This window comes from Peromyscus leucopus, chromosome 9 (assembly GCF_004664715.2).
Source record: "Peromyscus leucopus breed LL Stock chromosome 9, UCI_PerLeu_2.1, whole genome shotgun sequence".
NCBI lineage: Eukaryota > Metazoa > Chordata > Mammalia > Rodentia > Cricetidae > Peromyscus > Peromyscus leucopus.
The window spans coordinates 88,023,186-88,044,951 of NC_051070.1; the positions used below are offsets into that span (position 1 = coordinate 88,023,186).

Here is a 21,766-nt window from a genome sequence, read left to right on the forward strand (position 1 = left end):
GTGCATGGAGTTTTTGATGCTCCTTGGGTGACCTCAAGGGACAAGTGAGTTTTGGGAGCAATACTGCATAGGGCACTGGAAAAGAAACACATAGAAATAAAGATATGGACATGTTTAACATAAAGATAAGTCTAAATTATCATAATCCCAAAGAGGTTTCAGGGAAATCCTTCTTGAAGATAAAGATAAAGAGAAGGGTATCCTAAAGAATTATACTTCAATTTGTTTAAGCTGGGTGAAATGATCAGTTTCTCATCATGAACTCGTTTTCAGAGTATGGAGTACTCTGAGCATCTAAGATGTGAACAAGAGCATTGGTGATGGAGAGACCAGAAAAAGGTGGGGATGGGGAACATGGTAATTCCAGTAGTTTCCAAGTTTGATGGTCTTCTCATAAGCTCTGGGTTGGTCTTCAGGATGCTAGTGACGAATAGTTCCTTTGTGAAATTTCTTCCCACCAAGTGTATTATGCACTGCACCATTAACACTGCAACAGCATCTCACGGAGCACTTACTCGCCAGTACAGCCTTCACAGCTGAGCGTCACTCGGTGCAGTGACAACTCTCCAGAGCAGGAGTAACACCTACATTGAAACAAAACCCACCTCCACATCCTTGGCACAGTAGACTGTGTTTGTTGGACTGAACCACAGTGAATTCACAATTACTGTTAAGCAAGAAGAAAGAAAAAAGGGCACTCAGCCCAAAGACTCAGAACACTTAGTGGCTGCTGTAGCTTGCAGAAGACAGGTAAATAAGACCTGCAATTTTTCTCTATAAGGCACAATCTGAGAAGAAACATTTCCGGCACTTAATAACTCCAGTGAGTAAGTGGCATGACCACACGCTGTTTTTAAGAACACTGAATGATGTATTACCAACATTGGAGATCAAGAAAAAATGTCATCCAGGGGAAGAAGATTAATTAATATCAATTAATTTTCTTTTAAGGAACAGATTATGCAGAGTCTTTAGGGTTCTGAGGAGAATGTGAGAAAATTTTACAGTATGCAGGAATTTGCATATAGCCTGGGAATAAAAAGCAGATCACCAAAATTGTTCCCTGGGGTATGTTCAAGAAGGAGAACAAAGGACAGAGGCATTTCTGTTAGTGTGCAGTCCTGGGGTAGGAAGGAAAGAAAAGCAGGCTGTAGAGGAAACAGAGAAAGCTTACAGGTTGAAAAGAAAAATTTAATTACAATGGAGCTGTATAGTTACACAATATGCAGTACTATTAAGTACCCTCAGCCAGAAGGAGAGTACTTTTTTGAAATACAAAATGCAGAAAGGATCAGAAAGCAAGTTAACAAGAGCCCCAGGTAAAGTCCATTAGACGAGGAACTCTTTCCTTAGCATCCCCTTCAAGTACAAGATAATCACGCCTGATTTGCAGCACATGAATAGAATACAAGAGACTCACCATCTAGCAAACTGGGGCAAGTCATTTCTTTGCTTTTCATTTCTAAATTGAAAGCTTAGACCAAGATAATGCTCCCCAAGTTTGCTACGGGAGATTTAACATACATTACTTAAAGAAAACATCCCATGTTTAAATAGCATTGGGAAGAAATAAGATAATCTTACTGCAAGGTTTCTGTCTTATAGGATTCACAGAAGGTCTGTTGCATTAAAGTCCACTTGCAACTGCAAAATATAACCTCTAGGATTTCACTAACTAAAGACCCCTGCTCTCCAGCCCCCTCTCTTGCTCTCTCTATTTATCTTGTGCATGCATGTGTTTGTGGTGGTGGTGGTGGGGGTACACATTTGTTGTTACCTGTGGAGCCCAGAGGTCAACCTTAACTGTAGTTTCTCAGGTACCAACCACCATGTTTTTTGAGACAGGGTCTGACCAGTATGGGGCTTGCAGAGTAGGTTTGCTTAGCTGGCCTGGAGCTCAGGGATCCATCTGTCTCCACCTCTACAGCCCCAAGGTTACAGACTTATGCCCCTACACTAGACATTTTTATGTGGGTTCTGGGGTGGTACTTAGGTCCTTACCAGCTGAGCTCTCTCCTTAGTCTCTAACCAAATAACTATTTGGGGATAGACTAAATCTATTTGGGGATAGACTAAAATCAGCCTTTTGCTGAATACTCCATATGACTTGCAAGTCTATTTTGTGGTCTTTTGGTGCATAGATTTTTAAATAATGGTCACTTCGAATCAACAGCACAAAATAACAGCATTCACTATGCTAACTATTTACAAAAAGTAAATGCAAAAATCTCCAATTTCAATGCAGCCTGAAAAATAAGTAACTAGCCTCTTTCTGCACACACACATACACACATACATACACATACACACACTTTTATTTTAATTATTCTAAACAGAATCCTTAAGCTAGATTTACTTTGTATTTCATAAGTAATACCTTTTCTCTTTATTGGATATACCCATTTTACTTTAGGCATGTTTATAAATAAGGTAGAAACTTGATAAATATAATAGATATGACAATAAAAAATAAAATCTATAGTCAATACTATAAAAAGATCACACACACGCACCACCTCCATGCTGTCCTGAACCTGACTGTGAATTTCATCGGCTTTCTCTTTGTACCTGGTGGCTTCTTCCCTTCTCTACACATCACAGTTGTCATCTATGTTCTAGAACAGAAACCAAAGTCAACAACAATCCATGGATGGAAAAGAGTATCTTGAAAGGGAGATAAAGGATCAAGTTGAGAATTTGTCTTGATCCAGGTCACATGTCCCTGCCATAATCTACTGTGGGAAGAAGAGTTGGCTGGTTCCTGGGTGTATAAAAAGGAAATAGGTCCTAACAACCGGACCCAGGAAGTCAGTGAGTTCTTCAAGCACCATTATTAACTTGCCTCTAGTGGCAGCATTGTTGATGGACACTCGACTAGCCCTTTAGTTCATTCTTGTGACTGGTTTAAGGTAGCTTCTGTTATTCTCCAGTTTGGATCATGTAGTGCCCCCAAGATGAAATAAATCTCCCAAGTCCCAAAGCTACTGAGTGCCAGGCTATTAGACTCATACCAAAGTCAAGGCCAAGGCTGAAATTCTTCACCACACTTGCCCCACTTTCGAGCAGATACACCTGCACTAGGATGCTGAGGCACCTGCACAGACCTCTGGAATGGCAAAGGAGGGAAGATACAAAGACAAGGGACGTTATGGGGACCTGAGAAAGGAGCCCCAACCTAGGAGAAGGTTGAAGCCTCTGCCAGCAGAGAAGGAAGAATTCCAGCATAATTAACAACTACCTAAGGGTTCTTCCCCTTCCCAACCATAAACCTGCAGTTTCCTAGGAATCTCACCAGAAACAGCATCTACAGGAAAAGGGCCGTACTAAAAAAGCTCTTGTGCAATACTAGTGTGTCTAGTTTCACCCTCTCAAGTTACAAGTCCAGCTAATGCTCTTCCAGAGCTACCCTACATTCTCACTTAGCTTTTTTAAATTTTTAGAGAGTGTGTGTGTGTGTGTGTGTGTGTGTGTGTGTGTGTGTGTGTGTGTGTGAAGGTACCCTTGGAGGTCAGATGAGGACACTGGATTGTCTGGAGCTAGAGTTACAAGGGGTCATCTTTCCCGATGTGAGGGGAAGAAGTGAACTCAGGTTCACCGCAAAAGTGGTGTGTGCTCTTCAGCCTCCAGGACGGCTGCGAAATGATCTCCTGAGATGTGATTGAGAACCACCAAAATGACTGTATTAAAATATCTATAATACAATCTTCAACTCCTTCTCATACTGGCTAGTCCTGAAACTCTTTTCCGTACTGAAGCAACAAATTCTATTTTGGTCTGAGGTGAGGCTCCTAAAAGACTCAGTAAAGTCCTCAGGCTGTTGAGGGTGACAGTGAAGAGCTGTATCTCTCCCCAGGATGCCGCCACATTTCACTGGGAAACCACCAGGGGAAGTCCCAAGAACAATGGTGCCCATCCCCGATGATGTTTTGTTTCCTCTCCAAAAGTATTCATGTTTGAGGTTTGAATTTCTGCTGAAAAGGAAAGGAAATACAAATTTTCTCCCGGATTCCAGTGCCCAAAACAAAGCCCCATCAGGAGTAAAGAAGAGAGAGTTATAATTGCAGAAAAAGTCTTCCTCCAACATTGTTATCCATCCCAGCAGCCTCCAGAGTGGACTTTTGTACTTGGGGAACTAATGGTACCTGTGTTTCCAAGTCGAGGACTGATCCACAGGGTGTAGAGAAGGCCCAGGAAGCAGAAGACAGTTCAGACAGGCAGTTCTCTGCTGTGGCTCTCAGGAAGTGAGATCAAAGGTTAGCCGCCCCAATTAAAAGCTGGGGTGGGGGTGGGGCAAACCACTCTCTCTCCGAGGATTCTGACCTTTTTCCCTGATTAGATAACGGCTGAGGCTCATGCTTCCTGGTAAGCCACTGTGCACTCACTTACGTTTGTGAGCTTTTCAGTATGTTTTTCTATTTCCTAACTAAACAATGATGCTCGCCACAAGGGAGTTAAGCAGTCTGGAGGTGAGGGGGTAACCTTTCCATACGGCCTCTTCCTGGGCTCCAGCTCTCAGGGAAGGGGCTTTCCCTCTCATGAAAATCAGCACTTTAGCAGCAAAGCAACGTCAGCTTGTGGTTTAGCTCAGAAACCGTTAGCCCCGTCCTTCCCCACTCCCAATAGCTCTCTTCTTACCCCACTGATTTGGAGCAGGGCCCAGAAAGAGTCCTGTGGCTGCCAGGGCTGTGCACTGGAGACTCCTGCCAACTAGAGCTCCAGATGTCACCTCCAGCCCTCAGGTCCCAGGTCACACGAGACAGGAAAAGTCAGCTTTGGAATTTGAGTTATCGTTTGAAAAGCTGAAGGTATCTTTATTCTAAGTTCCATCTCTAGTCCTAGGTAGAAGGGAGATTATTACCCCACCAGTGAGGTGCTGCACCTGTCCTTCCCAGAAACTGTTCTCCATGAGATGCTTGCTGCCCTTGCAGACAGCTGATGGCATCAGCCTGCCTGTTTCTGAGGACTCAGAAAACTGTAACTTACTGTTTATTCCTTTTTCTGATACTGGCCAAAGGTTAAGAACACTTTCCCTTGCACCCTGGGCTTTCCCACTCTTGCTCTGAAGCCTCCTCTTCCTCTTGCCCCGATGGTTGCTGCAGTTTAATCTGCCTATTGTTTTTCTCTAAACGCTAAGAAAATTGTCCTCAAGCTCCCCTTTGAGTTCCTTTCTAACTTCTCTTATTAATGAGGCACTGACTCACAAAAGGGATTTCAGTCTCCCTGATAACAATCTTAAACTGTATCATCTAAATGCCACCTGGGCTGCTCGGCAGCAGGCGGTCAGGCTTGGCTGAAAGGGTGCATTGAGCACAGATGAGCTATCCCAGTACATCCACAAACATTTGCTAGCAATGGTGGCCACTTAAGGATTGGGAAGAGCCCGGGCTTGGACACAGTCCCATTGAACTACACCATGATCCAATGTATCACTTTGAATCCAGGGGCTTCCTTAAGTGTGACCCTAGACCCCCTCCCTACACGCTCCAATTCCGGGACTTAAAACAAAGTTTCACGGCTGATCCACATTAAGAGTGTCCTTGCACAGCTTGTTTTTCCCTCCATCTGGCACAGTAAGACTGTTTCCAGCCTTCTCAGACCCCCTCCCCCTCCCAGAGAGAATGCCTGTGCCCTTGCCCATGCCTTACATCTCTTCACCCTGTGTTCCACTTATGCATGGGCTTGTCTCAACTGTTGATGGTGAACTTCCTGAGGTTGGGACACCTGTCTGTCTCCATGTCATCTTGATAGCTCCAAGAACAGAGCATAGACAGGACCATTTGAATTAAGAACTAACAAATGAACTAAAAAATGCACAAACTCCGTCTGCCAAGCATTTTATGTTTTAATATATAAGACATGATAGATGGCAATGAGCACTGAGGATCAGAATAAGAAGGAATGCCTGTAGGAATTGCTAGAGACAGTAGACCGAAAGCTAGTTAGGCAGTGACTGTGAATCGTGTGTGCACTGAGGCGGACAAATGAGGAGAAGGTTCTGGACATGGAGACTCATGTCTAGGTACAGCACATGCCAAGATGGAGAATCTGACATGTGGGCTGAGGTTCATCTACCAAAGTTTTTCAATAACAAACTCTTATATTTTTACCCATAAACATCAGAAAATGTACTCTAGCAATCGCCACTTGGTCATGATGTTTAAGAAAGCTGCAGGCACTGTAACCAGTAGAGAGAGACTCCATGGGAGACTGTGGAATCAGACTTACCCAGAGAAGAGGAAGCCCTTAATGCTTATTGATCAAATGAGATTTCTATTGGAAGAATGAAAGAGTGAGAAAGACTGCAGCTCAAAGGGAGACTAATATCTGTGGAGAGCAACCGGCTTCAGGGATAGAATTTATAGGTCAGAAGGGAACTTGTACATGGTAATTCTTATATGCAAATACTCACTGAAGCAATAATTTGAGAACAGGTTGCCTATCCATCACAAAACAAGATCTGCACTACCTCTCCCTTCTCAACTATGGGCTACCGATGGACCATACAAGAGTAGACATTACTGTTCTGTATCTACCAGACTCCAATAGATAGCTGCAAAATCATAGCACACAGAAGATAATGGTTAAACTCAGAGGGTCTCAAAAAACAAAGAAAGAAAGGGCATGAAGGTGGGATCAGGAGCTTATGGAGGTCACACTCATAGGGTGAGGGAGGTTCGAGAGGGTGAGAGGTTATAGTAATCAGAATACTTTACACATGTATGGAACTGTTAAGGAACAAATTCCATAAAATTTACAAAGGAATATAATAGGTAAAGCTAAAATTTAAAAATATATAAGGAATGGAAAGAAAGGTAGAGAAAATTTCTGAAGGCAAAAAGATAAGGATGGAGATGAAAAATATGAGGAAGCAGTGAAGAAGGGTCCTGGAGAGAGAGTGTACAGAGATTGCTAAACGCCAAGGCTCTAGGGCCAGGGAAGGCTCCAGGGCCAGGGAAGGCTCCAGGGCCAGGGAAGCAAGCGGGAAGAAATGAAAGCTGGTAATTCTTTAGAATTCAATAACATGTGATGATAAAACAGTTCCTTTGCCCCAAGTCCTTGGAGCATAAGGAAATCTGGGACAATCTGTTCTCTTACCACATTGGGAGAGAAGCTCTTTGTTTCAAAGGTCTGTGGTCAAACACAAGGCTGTGACGGTAATCAATTTATTTCCGTTGAGAGCGAAGTATAAATGAAAGGTCTCTATTTCAGAAAAGGCCATGAAAATGTGAAGACGTTATTATTTGCAAGCTGAGAGGAGAGGTGAGATTCTCTGCCTGGCACATTTCAGAAAGGTTCAATCAGCCGGGGCAAGGGAATGGATTTAAAATAGAAAAGTAATGGGGAAAGGGCTTTATATGAACAGAGACGATGGCTGATGAAAACCATCCCTCCGGAGCCAATTCTATTAATACACACTTACCAGGCAGCTTGGAGAGTTTGAAAAAACCTATATAGTTCTCATTTCCCATAGCTTCTGGGTCTAATTACATATTTGTATCCATATATGGATAGGTATACATTCACACACACACACACACACACACACACACACACACACACACACACGTTTTTATATAGTGACAGAGAGAGCTGCATATCCAAGTTGTAATTCCTTACCTTAAAATAGAGGTATATGCTGTCTTTCAGAAACAGAGGAAGAGATGGAAGAGAACTAGGAGGAGGAATAATATTGGCCAGAGGTTGACTGTCTTACTCACTAACCCCCTCATTCACTCCACAAGCATGTATTGGTTGTTAGCCTATCAGAAACACAGTTTCCACACCAAGGTTCTGACTACTGAGGCAAGTTTGGAAACAAAGTCTCATGGTTCAATCAAGAGATACATTCCTTTAGGAGTTTAAGATTCAAGAACACAGGCTACTCAGGTGTCTAGAATGCACCCAGGTTCCCCTCTCCTTAATTTATGCCCATACACATTTGTGCCCCATGCCGTGTTGTGGGTCAGCAATAAGAGGGACAATTTAGAGTCTATGACTGCCCATTAATTACCTCACAAAGAAATACTCAGCTGGAAGCTGCAGGAGTGGGTTTAATGAAAGTACCAAATAAGATAGTAATAAATCTCTTGATGAAAATTTAGTCAATGGGGCATTTAATTTGATGGCAGAATCTGCTTTCAAATTATTCAAAAATTGGATTTGTAAGAAAAAACAAAGATGCACAGTCCACTTCACTCAGGCTGTTCCTTAGGAATTTATTTGCTCTTAGAAGATGCCAATGCTGAGACTTTCCTGAATATTTGATTTTTTACTTGGCGATCATATTACTTCTTTCAATTAAATGACTATATATATATATATATATATATATATATATATATAATTGTCCAGCCACCCTAGGACATTTATGAAAACAAGATGCTGTCTTAATGAGGTGAGCTGCAGAGCGACATTTGACTCATTAGATGCCTCATTAGCTGCTATGAAAACGCAGTTCAGTCTTCTCTTCTCCCTTCCCAGTATTGGCTAACAATGACTCTGTTACTTCAGCCGTTCCAGGTGAGTCCAGCTTCAAAGCATGCTCTGCACTGGTGGAAGGATCTCTTTAAATTCCCAGAGACCTAAGAGAAAGTGTGCTTAACTCCCAGCAGCTCCAGCCCAGCAGTATGGGATGCCAGCACAGGGAGCAGACATTTAAATACACAGAAAGGAACAGAGGACAACTAACTGCCCTCTCACAGTTGACTGTCATTTGCATTATCTGCCCTTTGTTATTTAGCCTATAGTTTAACATGGGCTTTATCGTGTGTGTGTGTGTGTGTGTGTGTGTGTGTGTGTGTGTGTGTGTGTGTGTATTTCCTTGAAATAGGAGCTATCACTGAAATCTGGCAGGCAGCCAGCCAGCCTCAGCAATTGGCTTGTCTGGAGTTACAGATATGTGTACACCATGGCTTTTTCTGTGGTTGTTGTAGTGTCAAACTTGGTCCTTGCACTCGTGCGGCAGAAACTCTTCCCCACTGAGCCATGCTGACAGCCCTACCTGTGTATTTTTATTTACTGGGAAACAAAGAATCTCCTTCTATGAGGAAAGCGTGTTTGTTTGAGGCAGGTCTCTGCTCTACCACAGGTCTCCTGAACTCCAGGATCTTCTCCCTCAGTTTCCCGAGGCTCACAGTTGGTGATGTGTTTCACCATGTCTAGCTGGAATACATTGTTTTCATGAGATGTGCATTAATAAGAAAAAAACGAGCTCAAAAGCTGATATAAAATACAGCAGCTGACACCAAAGGAAGTGGGTCTAGTGATCTGTATGCCAGTATTCTAAAATAATGAAATATTTCATTTGTTCTACTCTGTGGCAACTGAAGGGAATCACAAGAAATTTACATGTGTGTCTGCACTTATAAAGACAAACTTCTAAATTTCATTTCACCTCTTAGAAAGGCTAATTGCTAGGAAAAGTATCTTAGGCTTTTATTTTCCTGATAATATCTCCTTTGACATGAAACGAATTACAGGTAAATCAATTAAATACTCAAAAGAAAAAAATCTTATGATATAAACGTCAATATTATTTCCAGACAGACTGACATAGTGTGCTGGTTTGAATGGGAACGACTCCCATAGGCTCACATGTCTAATGTCTAGTTCACCGTTTGAGAGCCGTGGGAAGGGTTGGATGTGGAGGAGGTGTGTCACTGGGGGGTGGGCTTTGAGGTGTCAAAAGCCCAAGCAGTTCCCACTTAGCACCCCAGCCCCCTTGCCTCGTCCCTGTGGATCAGATATGAGCTCCCAGCTGCTGATGGTCACTCTAGCTCTCTGAACTGTAAGTACCCAGATTGAAAGCGTTCTTCTATGTGCTGCCTTGGCTGTGGGGTCCCATCACAGCACACACAGTTTCTAAATCACACGCTCCTTGGTTTGCCTCCTGCGACTCTGCAGCTATCTTTCCACCTCTTCCTTACAGCCAAAAGGGGAGCACATTTGTATATGAAAACTTCCTGACAAAGTTAATACCCACAGGAAGAACTGATCTTCTGTGGAAACTGTTGAAGCCAGTGCTTACCGTTAGTATAAAACAAAACTACATGGATATATACACATGTACATATACCCACACATATAAGCATACTATACACACTCACATTTACACATGGATAGATGTAGAGGTGTTTACATACACACTTGTGTGTACATGGATAGACATAGCCATGTCCACACACTTGTGTATAAAGACACAAGACTGACAGTACATGTTGATTCAGCTAAGAATAAATTTGAAATGTGGGAACTGCGAATTTTTTCTCATTGAGAAAAAGACTTGGTGTTTCCTTCTAAGAAGAGGAAGAGGCATCCCAGTGTCAGCCAGACACTTCAGAGAAACAGCATCATCCAAGGATGTCTGGCAAATGAACAGCTCAGGTAAGGAAATGCAAAACCTCTGGCTAGTTACTTACTCTTTTGGCTGGATCTGGCCCCTTCTCCATGTATCGCTACCACACTAATGGAGCATGAGTCATTTGAGTAATGACTCAGAAAATGTCTAGCAGCCTCCTGTAACAGGAGATATAATGCTTCAGATAAAATTCAGAAGTATTAGGATAGGGTTTTTATTTCTGCCCGAGCTAGATCACATCTCTCTCCCTGTTAGAGATGAGGAAATTCTCTCTCCTTCTCCAGAAACAGAAGCCAGGCCATATGCTATCTTGAGGCTTATCTTATCTCTAAAATTTAAAATTTCACAGGAAAACCATTGTAAGAGTATATAAATAGAAAAGTATATAAATATTTGTGATTTGCTTTTTAAAATTATTTATAATGTTTTAGTCACTTCTTAAAAAGTGCTGTGTAATGGATTCAGTGGTCATCTTAATGACAGCATTGCCTCTAAGCACTGTAAGCCCTTGTTAAAAAGAAATTGCCTGGGCCGAAGAAGATCCCTCAGAGGGTGAGAGTGCTTGCTTTACATGCATAAGAACCTTATTTTGATCCCACAGCACCCAACTAAATAGTCAGGAATGGCTGTATGTGTCTGTAAAACCAGTGTTGTGGTAGAGACAGACAAAGCTAGGAAACTTGATGGTCAGCAGGCCAGCCTCTCTGAACTGGTGAGTGTCTCATTCAGTGAGAGACCCTAAGTTGAGGGAATAAGGCCAACACCTGGTAGGTACCATCCTTTGGCCTTCACATACAAGCACATGCACATACATACACATGTGCACACATAACACACACAGCATGACACACAAAAATTATTTTTGAAAACTACTAAGTAAAAAAATTTCAAGAATCGAAACTTTAGAGTTCAATGAAATCCATAAAAGATCTTTTTTTCAATAAAGAAATGTATTGATTATCTCTGAATTATTCAAATCATAATGTCTACATTATTTTAATGGGTATCAGCTGCCTACTTGTTTTAAATTCCATTTTAATATTGAATCATCATTTGTCTGTCTGGTTATCATTTTCACCCTCCTCTTGAAGCACAAACACATTTATATGTGTTACTGAATAACATTACCATGGCAGCGCAGAATAGTATAAAATAATTCTGGATTAATGATCAAAGAGCTCTGAGTATGAGTTTTATTTTAGCAATATACTGTCTTTCTTTTTGATGTGAAGTCCAGTCACTACTTTCCTGCAATCAGTTCTTCTTTCAGGTGAGACTGTATAAGCAGGACAGGGGTGACATGGCGGGCTGTGACTGATGAAGGAGGCCTGTCCAGGGTGCATGTCAGGGATGTGGGTTAAGTTTTATTCATGTTTGCCATTTACTAAGTAGATCTGACCACACTTGAGACAGCTTCTGTTTCTCTATGTCTGAACTCATGGCTACAAGGCCACATTTCTAAGAAAGTCCCTCAAGTGCTTACTTTATGCTAGCAGTAGTGATAAGTCCATTAAGTAAGTGATTATTAAATATATGTGATTGTCCCACCCTGGGCAAAGAAGGATACAAATTTCCAGGTAAGGAAATGGACATTTAAATAGAGCAAGTAATGGGCCAAACATTCAGACCTGGCAGGTGGTTAAGAAATGAACCCAGGAGCCGGGCGCAGAGCGGTGCTCGGCCCTGGGCGTGGCAGTAAGGCGGACAGCAGGCCTTGCCACCTGGTTCCATCAATTACACCACGGTATTTGCCCAGTGGTTGCAGTTTCCGCTTTAATGTTGGTTACAATCGTACTCAGCATGCGAGGAAAACAGGTTAAGAGCTAGTCCTCCATGCAGAAAGAAGACTGCAGAGACAAACAAGAACGCACAGTGCTCCATTCTGAGGCAGCTTGGGAAATAGGGCATGGTGCCGGGAGCAGAGTAAGGGCTGAGTAAGCAGGGCTGAATGAATCAATGCGTGAAGAAGGAATGAAATGTCACAAGTCATGTGGACATCTTTACCAAGAAGGAGGAATATTTATCATAGCACCACCGTTGAATTGAAAGGCTGGGAAGAGCCTCAAGGTGGAGGGAGAAGAGGAAGTGTTAAAGGGAAACACGCAGTTAGCAGAGGGCTGGAACAACAGAAACTTACAAAATACTAAACATCTTTTAAAAACTTGCCACATGGTGGCGCATGCCTTTAATCCCAGCACTCGGGAGGCAGAGGCAGGCGGATCTCTGAGTTCGAGGCCAGCCTGGGCTACCAAGTGAGTCCCAGGAAGGCACAAAGCTACACAGAGAAACCCTGTCTCGAAAAACCAAAAAAAAAAAAAAAAAAAAAGAAAGAAAGAAAGAAATGAACCCAGAAAGCTTGATCCCAGTGCCCTTCCTCCTAATGCCATAACAGTATCACAGTGCTTACCTACCTCATCACAGCACTTACCTACCTCATCACAGCACTTACCTACATCATTACAGCACTTACCTACATCATTACAGCGCTTACCTACCTCATCACATTGCTTACCTACTACCAGGTACTTGGCTGTTTTCCCCCAGTCTCCCCCAGTGTTCTTTATTTTTTTTTATTTATTTATTTATTTATTTATTTATTTATTATTTAATTTTTTGAGACAGGATTTTTCTGTGTAACAGTTCTAGCTGTCCTGGAATTCTATTTCTAGGCCAGGCTGGACTTGAAGTCACAGAGATTTGCCTGCCACTGCCTCCCAAGTGCAGGGATTAAAGGTGTGCATCACTGCCTGCCTGGCTCTCCCACTGTTCTTAATAACCCTAGCAGGTGTGTAATGTCATCATTTTCATTTTACAGATAACAAAATTAATTAAACTTCTCCCGCCAATTGTCTCCAACTCACTGAAACTATAGCAATTCCTACTTAAGCAGAAGATTAGATTAAGAAAATATCTATAATGAGCTAAGCACAAGGAGCAGTGCATTAAGGAGAGAACAGTTTATCATCATGAATATGTAAAACACCATTAGCAAGTATAGAAAACACTGCCATACAACTCTGTCCTCTGAAGTCAACATTGGCAGGTAAAACCAACTGGACTTGTAAAGCTTAGCTGTACAGCAATTCTGAGCAGAATCTCAGTGGGATTTACAGTGGGCTTCTCTCAGAAGAATCAAAGGCTCATTTCTTATCATCATCTTTCACTGTCTGAAAGATCCCTCTTTATTAAGCTAATGAAACAAGATTGCATCAGTAAATTTCCCTAGAGAAGAGACTGCAATATAAGCAGCTGACAATGGATGCTGCACTTAAGTATGCTTAAGAAGAGCAAACACCATCTAACAGGACACCAGGATCTCTGCTTAGTATGTTTAAAAACAAGTCTGTTTGAAAACCTAAGTGTTTTCAGCAGGGATTCTCAACCTTGGTTGCAGGCTGCACCTGCAGCAAGGACTTGAAATGCTGCTACTTAGCTCCCAAACTCAGAGAGGGATAAGCTGGACAGTGGGGTTATTTTAGGCTGGATAATGGGGTATTTTAGGCTGGATGATGGGATAATTTAGGTGGACACTCAGGTATTTTAGGTGGACACTGGGGTGTTTTTGGCTGGACACTGGGATATTTTAGGTAGACACTGGGGTATTTTAGGTGGACACTGGAGTATTTTAGGTGGACACTGGGGTATTTTAGGTGGACACTGGGGTATTTTAGGTGGACACTGAGGTATTTTAGGTGGTCACTGGGGTATTTTATTAGCACTAGTTTTATAATGTGCAGCTAAGGTGGAGATGGACTTGATGGAAACAGTGTCTGTTCCATGGTTGATGGAGACAACTGCCTTGTGAAGCCAAGCCGTTCAAGGGAGAACATGGGGATGTCTGAGGGGCTAAGGGATTCTTTCTCCCCAGAAGGTAAGGATTTTTATTAGCAGATGTATTTTAATAGAGCAGGATTCTTCACAACACATGTATATGTGATTGACAAAGGGTTTCCTTCTCTCAGAAGAATGCAGCCTCTTGTGAGAAGACATGAACGAGAGCATGGAGCCTTCTCTCCAGACACAAGCCTACAAATAGCATTAGTTGTAGTTCAAGATGACACCCCTAAGGTGGAATATGTAAGATGTGAGAAGTTTACATTCTATGTCAAGACACTGTCAAATGTTGATTTCTGTCTGCAAAACAAACACAATTTAAAGTATCTTTCTTTATTTGTTTTTCTTTTGTTGGGGATTGAACTCAGGGCTTCATGCATGTCAACCACTGAGCTAAACTCCTAGGCTGAAAAAGTGAAACTTAAAAGATAAATCCACATATGTATGAAAGATCCTAATGTGAACCAATTCACCATCACCAAACAAAAAGTAGCATTTATTATGTGCTGCTCTGTGGGATCCTGTGCCAACATGTTAAACATCTTACCTGGTCCTTAGAACTGTCCTAGCTTTGAAAGAGGAGAGAAGTAAAGATGAGGAGTGAAGGGAAATGTGTTCATGATCAACATCAAATAAGTGACTGAGTCCATATACAGGCCCTGTAACACCATCGGTACCGGCTTACAGCATGGTTAAGAAGCAGCGTGGTCCCTGCCTAGCATCAGGACACAAGGGTCTGTGTCTGACCACAACACCAGGAAACAAAAGGAGATTCCTCTGTAGCAAATTTCAAAGACAATGAAAGAAGGTGATTTGAGACAAGTAAGAATTTTATTTGTTCAATATAATGCTTTTTATATTTTGAGAACTGTCACAAGTGTTTTATACGCCCTATACATTTTTGCCAAGTTTGTATGTGTCCACTTATATGTGAGATGTGTGTACATGTCCATGTTCATGGAAGCTGGAGGTCTCTACTGGGCATCTTCCTCCATGTCTCTCCACCTTAATTTTTGAGCCAGGGTCTCTCAACTGAACTAGCTCACTGATTGGCTGTACTCTATGAGTAGCAAGTTCCTGGGACCCCGCTGTCACTCTCTCCCCAGCACTGGGATGGGCACACCACAGCACCTGGCTTTAGATGTAGATGCAGGGATCGAAACTCAGGTTTCCGAGCTTATATAGCAAGCCCTTCACCAACTGAGCATCTCCCTAGATCCACGCTTCCCTACATTTCTAACACAACTCCTTTCCATCACATTGGGGATGAATCTGGCAATGTTATTTCTCTGCTTCAGTCATACTACACAGTCATACTTATAGCTTGCTAGCCACACTTTCTTGGAGACAGGTTTATGAGATTAGGGGTTGGCAAACATTTTCTGTATGGGACTGAATGATCAGCACTTCAAGCTCTGTGGATCTCAGTCTCTATTGTTAGTCCTCAGGTCAGCTGGTTGAGCAGGAAAATGACCCAGATGGCAGGACAAATATGATGGCAGTCTGGAGGACAGGGCCAGCTTGTGTCCTCGTAGTCACTAGAACTCGAGTCAGTATCATCTTCTTGTGTCATATATTATTCTTTCCATTTTTTTTTTATCCATTCAAAAATGAGAAAACCCTTAGCTGATGAGCCACACATAAATGAGTGGTATTCAGTTGGTGGGTTAGAGTTGCCAACCCTTGTCCTGAATGAAACGGTTTCCTGTGTTAGAAGCATTTGCCTCAGTGTAAAGTTTTCGTTATGCAACAATCTCATCAGACAAAGGCACCATGTTCAAAGAACAAGGGTATCCCCAGGTTCCATCCTCTGGGGTGTCAGAAGCAACTGTCTTCTAAAGCCTCACTTTTTAGTACCGTGCACTAATTCCCTCCAGACATCCCCATTAAACCCAGTAAGAATTCTAGGAAATGTTAACAAAAACAAGTAAGTAATATGGATAGCACCCTAAAAAAGCTCATCACATACAATAATGCATTGCCTTAAAAGCACATCTTCTTGAGCAAGAATGACAAACTCTGGGATCTGAAGGGAATTTCAAGACCACAGAAGCTGCTATTTACCAAACACTTTCTCCAGAGCCTTCAAGAACATTCTAGCTATAAGTACACTCCAGCTCCTTCCAGAAAACAGACTCAGAATTACTAGATGCTAAGGAAACTCCTCCAGGAGATGGCTGGAGCCAGCTCACAGCTGCCCATGAGAAGAACTTATTAAAACGTTCAGAATCTTAGAAGCCACTTGACATGCATTAATGAGGTGAAATTGGTCAGAGTGGGACCTTTGTATCACAAAATCCTGAAATACACAAGTGTTCCAAATTAGAATTGTTTTTCTCTGATTGCAAATTAAATACTTTGTAAGGGGACTGGAATGATGGCTCTGTGGTTAAAAACACTGTGGCTTTTACATAGGACCTAGGTTCGGGTCTCAGCATCCACATGGTGGCTCATCAACACCTATAACCCAGTTCCAAGGGGATCCCACACATTCTTCTGACCTCCATATCATCCCACAAACATATGGTACAGTCACACACATATATACATAAAAATTATAAATTAAAAATATATATCTGCAGACTACAAGCCATCATATTTTTGCAATAGGGAAAGCTCTCTAGATGTGTATAAAACATATGTACTCTCACACACACTCATGAACTAGAAAGGTAGTAACTCTTCCCTACATCATAAAATGATAATGATCAGTTGCTGTTTAGACATCCTTATACCATTGTTGGCTCTGGCATGCCAAATGTATTTTTGTCTTCTATTAACTAGAGAACTAAGCAATTTAAACATTTTGCCTAGAATAAAAATACTTTTCAGAACCTATTATCTCTTCTAATTTTACATGTTTGTCTAACATGAAAACCACAAAAGCTATTACAGAGGTCATCACTGGCTTGTATAGCTATAATCTAAGAAGTGCCAGTCCAGAGCTGGAGAGAGGGGTCTGTGACTAAGAGCTCATGCTTCTCCTGTTGAGAATAGAAGTTCATTTGGCAGCTGATATTGTGTTCCCCAATATATTGAGCACCCTAATAAACTTATCTAGGGTCAGAGAACAGAACAGCCACCAGATATAGAGGCCAGAAAATGGTGGCACACACACCTTTAATCCTAACATTTCAAAGGCAGAGATCCATCTGGATCTCTGTGAGTTCAAAGCCACACTGGAAACAGCCAGGCATGGAGACACATGCCTTTAAGACCAGGAAGTGATGGCAGGAAGCAGAAATGTATATAAGGCATGGGAACCAGGAGCTAAGCTGTTAAACTTTTAGGCTTTAGAGCAGCAGTTCAGCTGAGATCCATTTGGACAAGGACACAGAGGCTTCCAGTCTGAGGAAAAAGGATCAGCTGAGGAATTGGTGAGGTGAGGTGAGGTAGCTGTGGCTTGTTCTTCCAGCATTCACTCCAATACCTGGCTTCAGATTTGGATTTTATTAATAAGACCTTTTAAGATTCATGCTACAGGCAGCATTAAGGTAGGGTGGCTCTAATGCTCATGGTTCTTCTGCATCCACATGCATGTACCATACACACACACACACACACACACACACACACACACACACACACACACACTCTTAAAAATATAGTAGAGACTTTAAAAGGTACCATTCCATTTCCGGATAATGCCAGCTCATGACGTACAATCTCTGCCCAGCTCATTGCCTTTTGTGTTATTGCTACTGTTGAATGAAGATTCTTACAATGTAACATCTGGCAAGGCCAAAATGTTCCCGAGAAATATGTTTGTTTTTAGGCAAGAGGCTTTTTTGATTATTCTTGGTTTCTGTTCTCAGTCCACAGAACTACATGAGACTATAAACCTAATTCAAACAAATCATCTTGAATTTACTCCTTCTGCATTTGCTGCTGTCCTGTTTGCTCTGTGTCACTTCAGGCAGCAAAGCCATTTTTGTACGACCCTCTGCCTTTAACTTTACAAGATTAGAAATAACAAAGAACATTTATTACTAGGTGAGCTGCAATATCAAAAAGGGGATTATGTCCTTATTTGTCAGTAAATGAGCTGACAATAAATGGGAATAGCTCATAAAAGCAAAAGCAGGCTGGAGCGGCAAGCTCTACACCTAATTCTGAAGCAAATTTCTTTCTAGGCATTAGGAAAGGCTATCCCAAGATTGAATGCTCCAGAAACTTCACAGCAACATATTCCTGCATAATCAGAAATATGTAGACTCAAATAAATCTACTTCTGATCTTCAGAAAGCAATTTTCAGAGCCAGCATTTTGTTGGAGTTCTATTGAAACTCTTTCCATTACAGGGCCACAGTGGTGGTCTCTCTGGTGGTATTCATAAACAACTTTAATTATTTATATATAGACTCAAAGGGTATTGCTTTTCATCCAGATCCAAAGCTTATCACACATTCTACAACGAAATATTTCAATGAAAGCTTGAAACTCAGAAAGTCTGAAACCAAGGCCAGAAGCATCCATTCCTATATTGTGAAGACAAATTAAAGCAAGCTTGGCCCTCAAATGCAAGTGTCAATACGAAGTCAACACTTCAGTTCATAAATCTAACTCCAGCTTCTTTGTAAGACAAGCTTTGTAGCAACTTTTTCTACTTTCAACAATTTGTAAAAAAACAAAATCAAATGAATTTCTCAGGACCTTTCACTGTCTATGAGAATTTTCAGCTATAGGTTCTTTAGAGTGCCATCAGGAAAACTGTTTAGTTGTCTCACTGGGGCTTCATTCTATCTCTATTCAGTTTCTTTGAGGACTTTCAGGAGCTTTTAATATACTAACATTCCAGCCACTGTCCTTGGTTACTTAGATTCTGTAAGTAAAATACATAGCATTATCATTGTTTTATTCATTTATTAATTTTTTATTGTTTCTGTTTTTCAACAGCAGCGATCAAATCCGGGGCCCAACAGAAACCAGACACATGCTTGTCACTGAACCACACCCTCAATGCATTTTAAACAAAAACAGTTTTCTTCCTATCAAGGAAGAAAGACTCAAGGGAATGCTGTGTCATGAATACACTCTGAAGAGTGCTGCTTTACAGGACACAACCAAGACTGAAGCACTGGAACAAAGTCAGAGCGTTACAGAAAGACAGAAATCACCAGACACAGCAGGTAGGAGCTCACACTCACCCAGAATCTGGAGACTGCTCAGATCTTCCTCAGGCTGACCCTAGGAAATGGTCAATAAAGATGGCTGGCCGGGGTTGGAGGGCAGCAGTCTCATGAAATACCCTCTTCAGCACTCTATTTGATAGAACCTGTGACTTCCTTCCTCGTCAATATAATAAACAGGTGTGTTTCATGTTAGCCAAACTCCACACTGGAGAGGGATAACAAAACCAAGGGAAATGAGCTCCTTCAGCTGAAGAGTGTCTTGGACAGGACTCACATTCATCCAAGAGATTTCTTTCTAGCCAAGCTCTGTGCAGACAAGTGTTCCCTTGATAGTGGTTAGAATAAAACTTAAAAGAAGGCCAAGAAATGTTTCCTTTTGCCCCTGTACAGTCAGCAGTTTAGAAGGCCAGGCAGTTAGTTGAATATTCAAATTTTACAAGTGCAAAAAGTGGGTCTCTAGGACTTTACTGGGTTTGAGGGAGGACAAGGAAAATACGAGCTCTGTCAGATCTCCTGGGTCCAGCGAGCTACGAAAGCTGCTACCCCCGTCACTCTGCTCTGCTCCTGTACCAATTAGTCACTCCCCATTTACTGGGCTTCTGCTAAATGCTAGGCGCTCTGCTAGGCTGTACACTTACATTCTTTCATCCTCTTTTCTGACTGTGGTAGGCTGGACAGTCTTATTTCACAGAGATGACACAGAGAGCCGATCTCAGGGCCAACATTACCCAATTTGCCAGGAATAGAATCTGCCCAGAAGGCGAGTCTCCAAAGCCCATGCTCTTCAGACAGTCTCCTTTCCCCATCCACACTTGTCACTCTGTTTCCTTCCTCTTTCCATTTTAAAGAACTTAGAGGGGAAAGAAAAAAAAAAACCCAAAGATCAGCTGTCCATAACTCGAATCTCTTTTCTTTGCTTGTACAGACAAATTAGGGTCTTCTGTCATCACAGACCAAGAAAAACTGGGCAGAAACAAGAATGCATAAAATAACCTGGATCTTATCACAAATTGGATACCTCAAAGGGGCAAATTCTCTTAGCCCTTCAGGAAGCAGAACTTGGTCACACTTCTATTCCTTCTGTGGTTACTAAGAACAAAGGACACAGAATGGATCAAATTGCTCTCAATCTACTACTTTCTTTAAAATATATCAAGTGAAGCACATATTAAATGACTTCAAAATCTAAGTGGCATGCTCTGAAGACACCATGCCCTCAAATTCTCAAAAAGGCAGGGAAGAGGGGCAGAGGAAAGAGTAGAGGATGGATGAGGAGGGAGATGAGAAGCAATACTCAAACCGTATGCATTAGAAACCTCTGAGCTTGGGGCTCCCTGACTCACCCTAAATCAACTAGATCTGAACCACAGCCAGATGGGACTCAGGGCTCTGAATGTGGGTTACCAAAGGTAACCTATCTGAGACGTGTTCGTAAGTGTGCTGCTTAAGAAACTTAGAGGCTTTCACATTTAAGAATGCAGCATTTGGCTGTGCCCAGAAAGAGTCATGGACAGAATGCTGGCTTGTATGGGAGCAAAAGCCTGAAAGAGCATGCAGCAAGGTATAAGGAAGATATTCTCCTCATGGAGACTGTTCCTTGGGTCTATAGTTTCTATTTAAAGAAGATCACCACCAACAATTTTATGCTACAAACCCCTTTACATGCTTTTAATTTTGAAATTGTTCAGAAACTGCAGTCACATGGTGCCTAGTGAGATTTGGTCAAGGATGGACAACACATGTGATAGAAAATCTGTAAAGTTCCATAACACAATGATACTGTGGCCACATCAGTAATTGTAAGCATACTCTATGAGTTTACATGATGGGATCCATAAACTTCTCAGAGTGCACCTTGGTCTTTAGCAATGCATAGCTCTATTTTGGTGGGACCTGTGTATCACATAGAACACGCAAGCTCGGGTGACACACTGGATCATATGCATGACTAGTTTGCTTCCACTCCAGGCCGACTGGGCTCCAAGATGTGTCTCCTTCACTTCAAACACATGCATGCCCATGTGCTCCTTTCTGTTCACACAGTAGGAGGAGGCACACTCTACACATTATCCTGTTACCTCTACTTTCCCTCAATAGTCCCCAGGAGACCATGCTTCCACATTCCATGTACCTTACATTACTACTCCTAAGGGAATCACAGTCCGACATCACACAAATGCAGCATACATCATTTAATTGCTGACATTTGATGGACATTTAGAATTCCTCTAAACCTTTGCTAATACAAATAACATTATTAGGGGCATTTATTCATTTCTTTGCTCACACATGAGGGCTTATATTTGGGATAAATTTCTCAAAGTAAAATTGAATTGGCAAAGAAAACAATGCATTTTTATTTCACATATTGCCAAATTATCCCTCCAAAGAGGTTGTTATAATGTCAACTTCTATTAATAGCTTATGACACTACTTGTTTCTT

At 41.8% G+C, this 21,766-nt stretch overlaps 1 protein-coding gene across 4 annotated transcripts in view; it reads right to left on the reverse strand.

Annotated features, from left to right (window-relative positions):
* Positions 1–21,766, reverse strand: part of Fhit (fragile histidine triad diadenosine triphosphatase) — a 1,516,285-nt gene that overhangs the window by 846,368 nt on the left and 648,151 nt on the right. Inside the window, exon 1 of one of the 4 annotated variants that reach the window (XM_028880544.2) lies at positions 19,339–20,432. The exons of 2 other annotated variants lie outside the window; for them this stretch is intronic. The gene's annotated coding sequence lies outside the window, so the exon portion shown is untranslated. Of the gene's footprint in view, positions 1–4,142; positions 4,456–19,338; positions 20,433–21,766 lie in introns of those variants that run through there. One more of the 4 variants, XM_028880543.2, reaches the window with a different exon arrangement.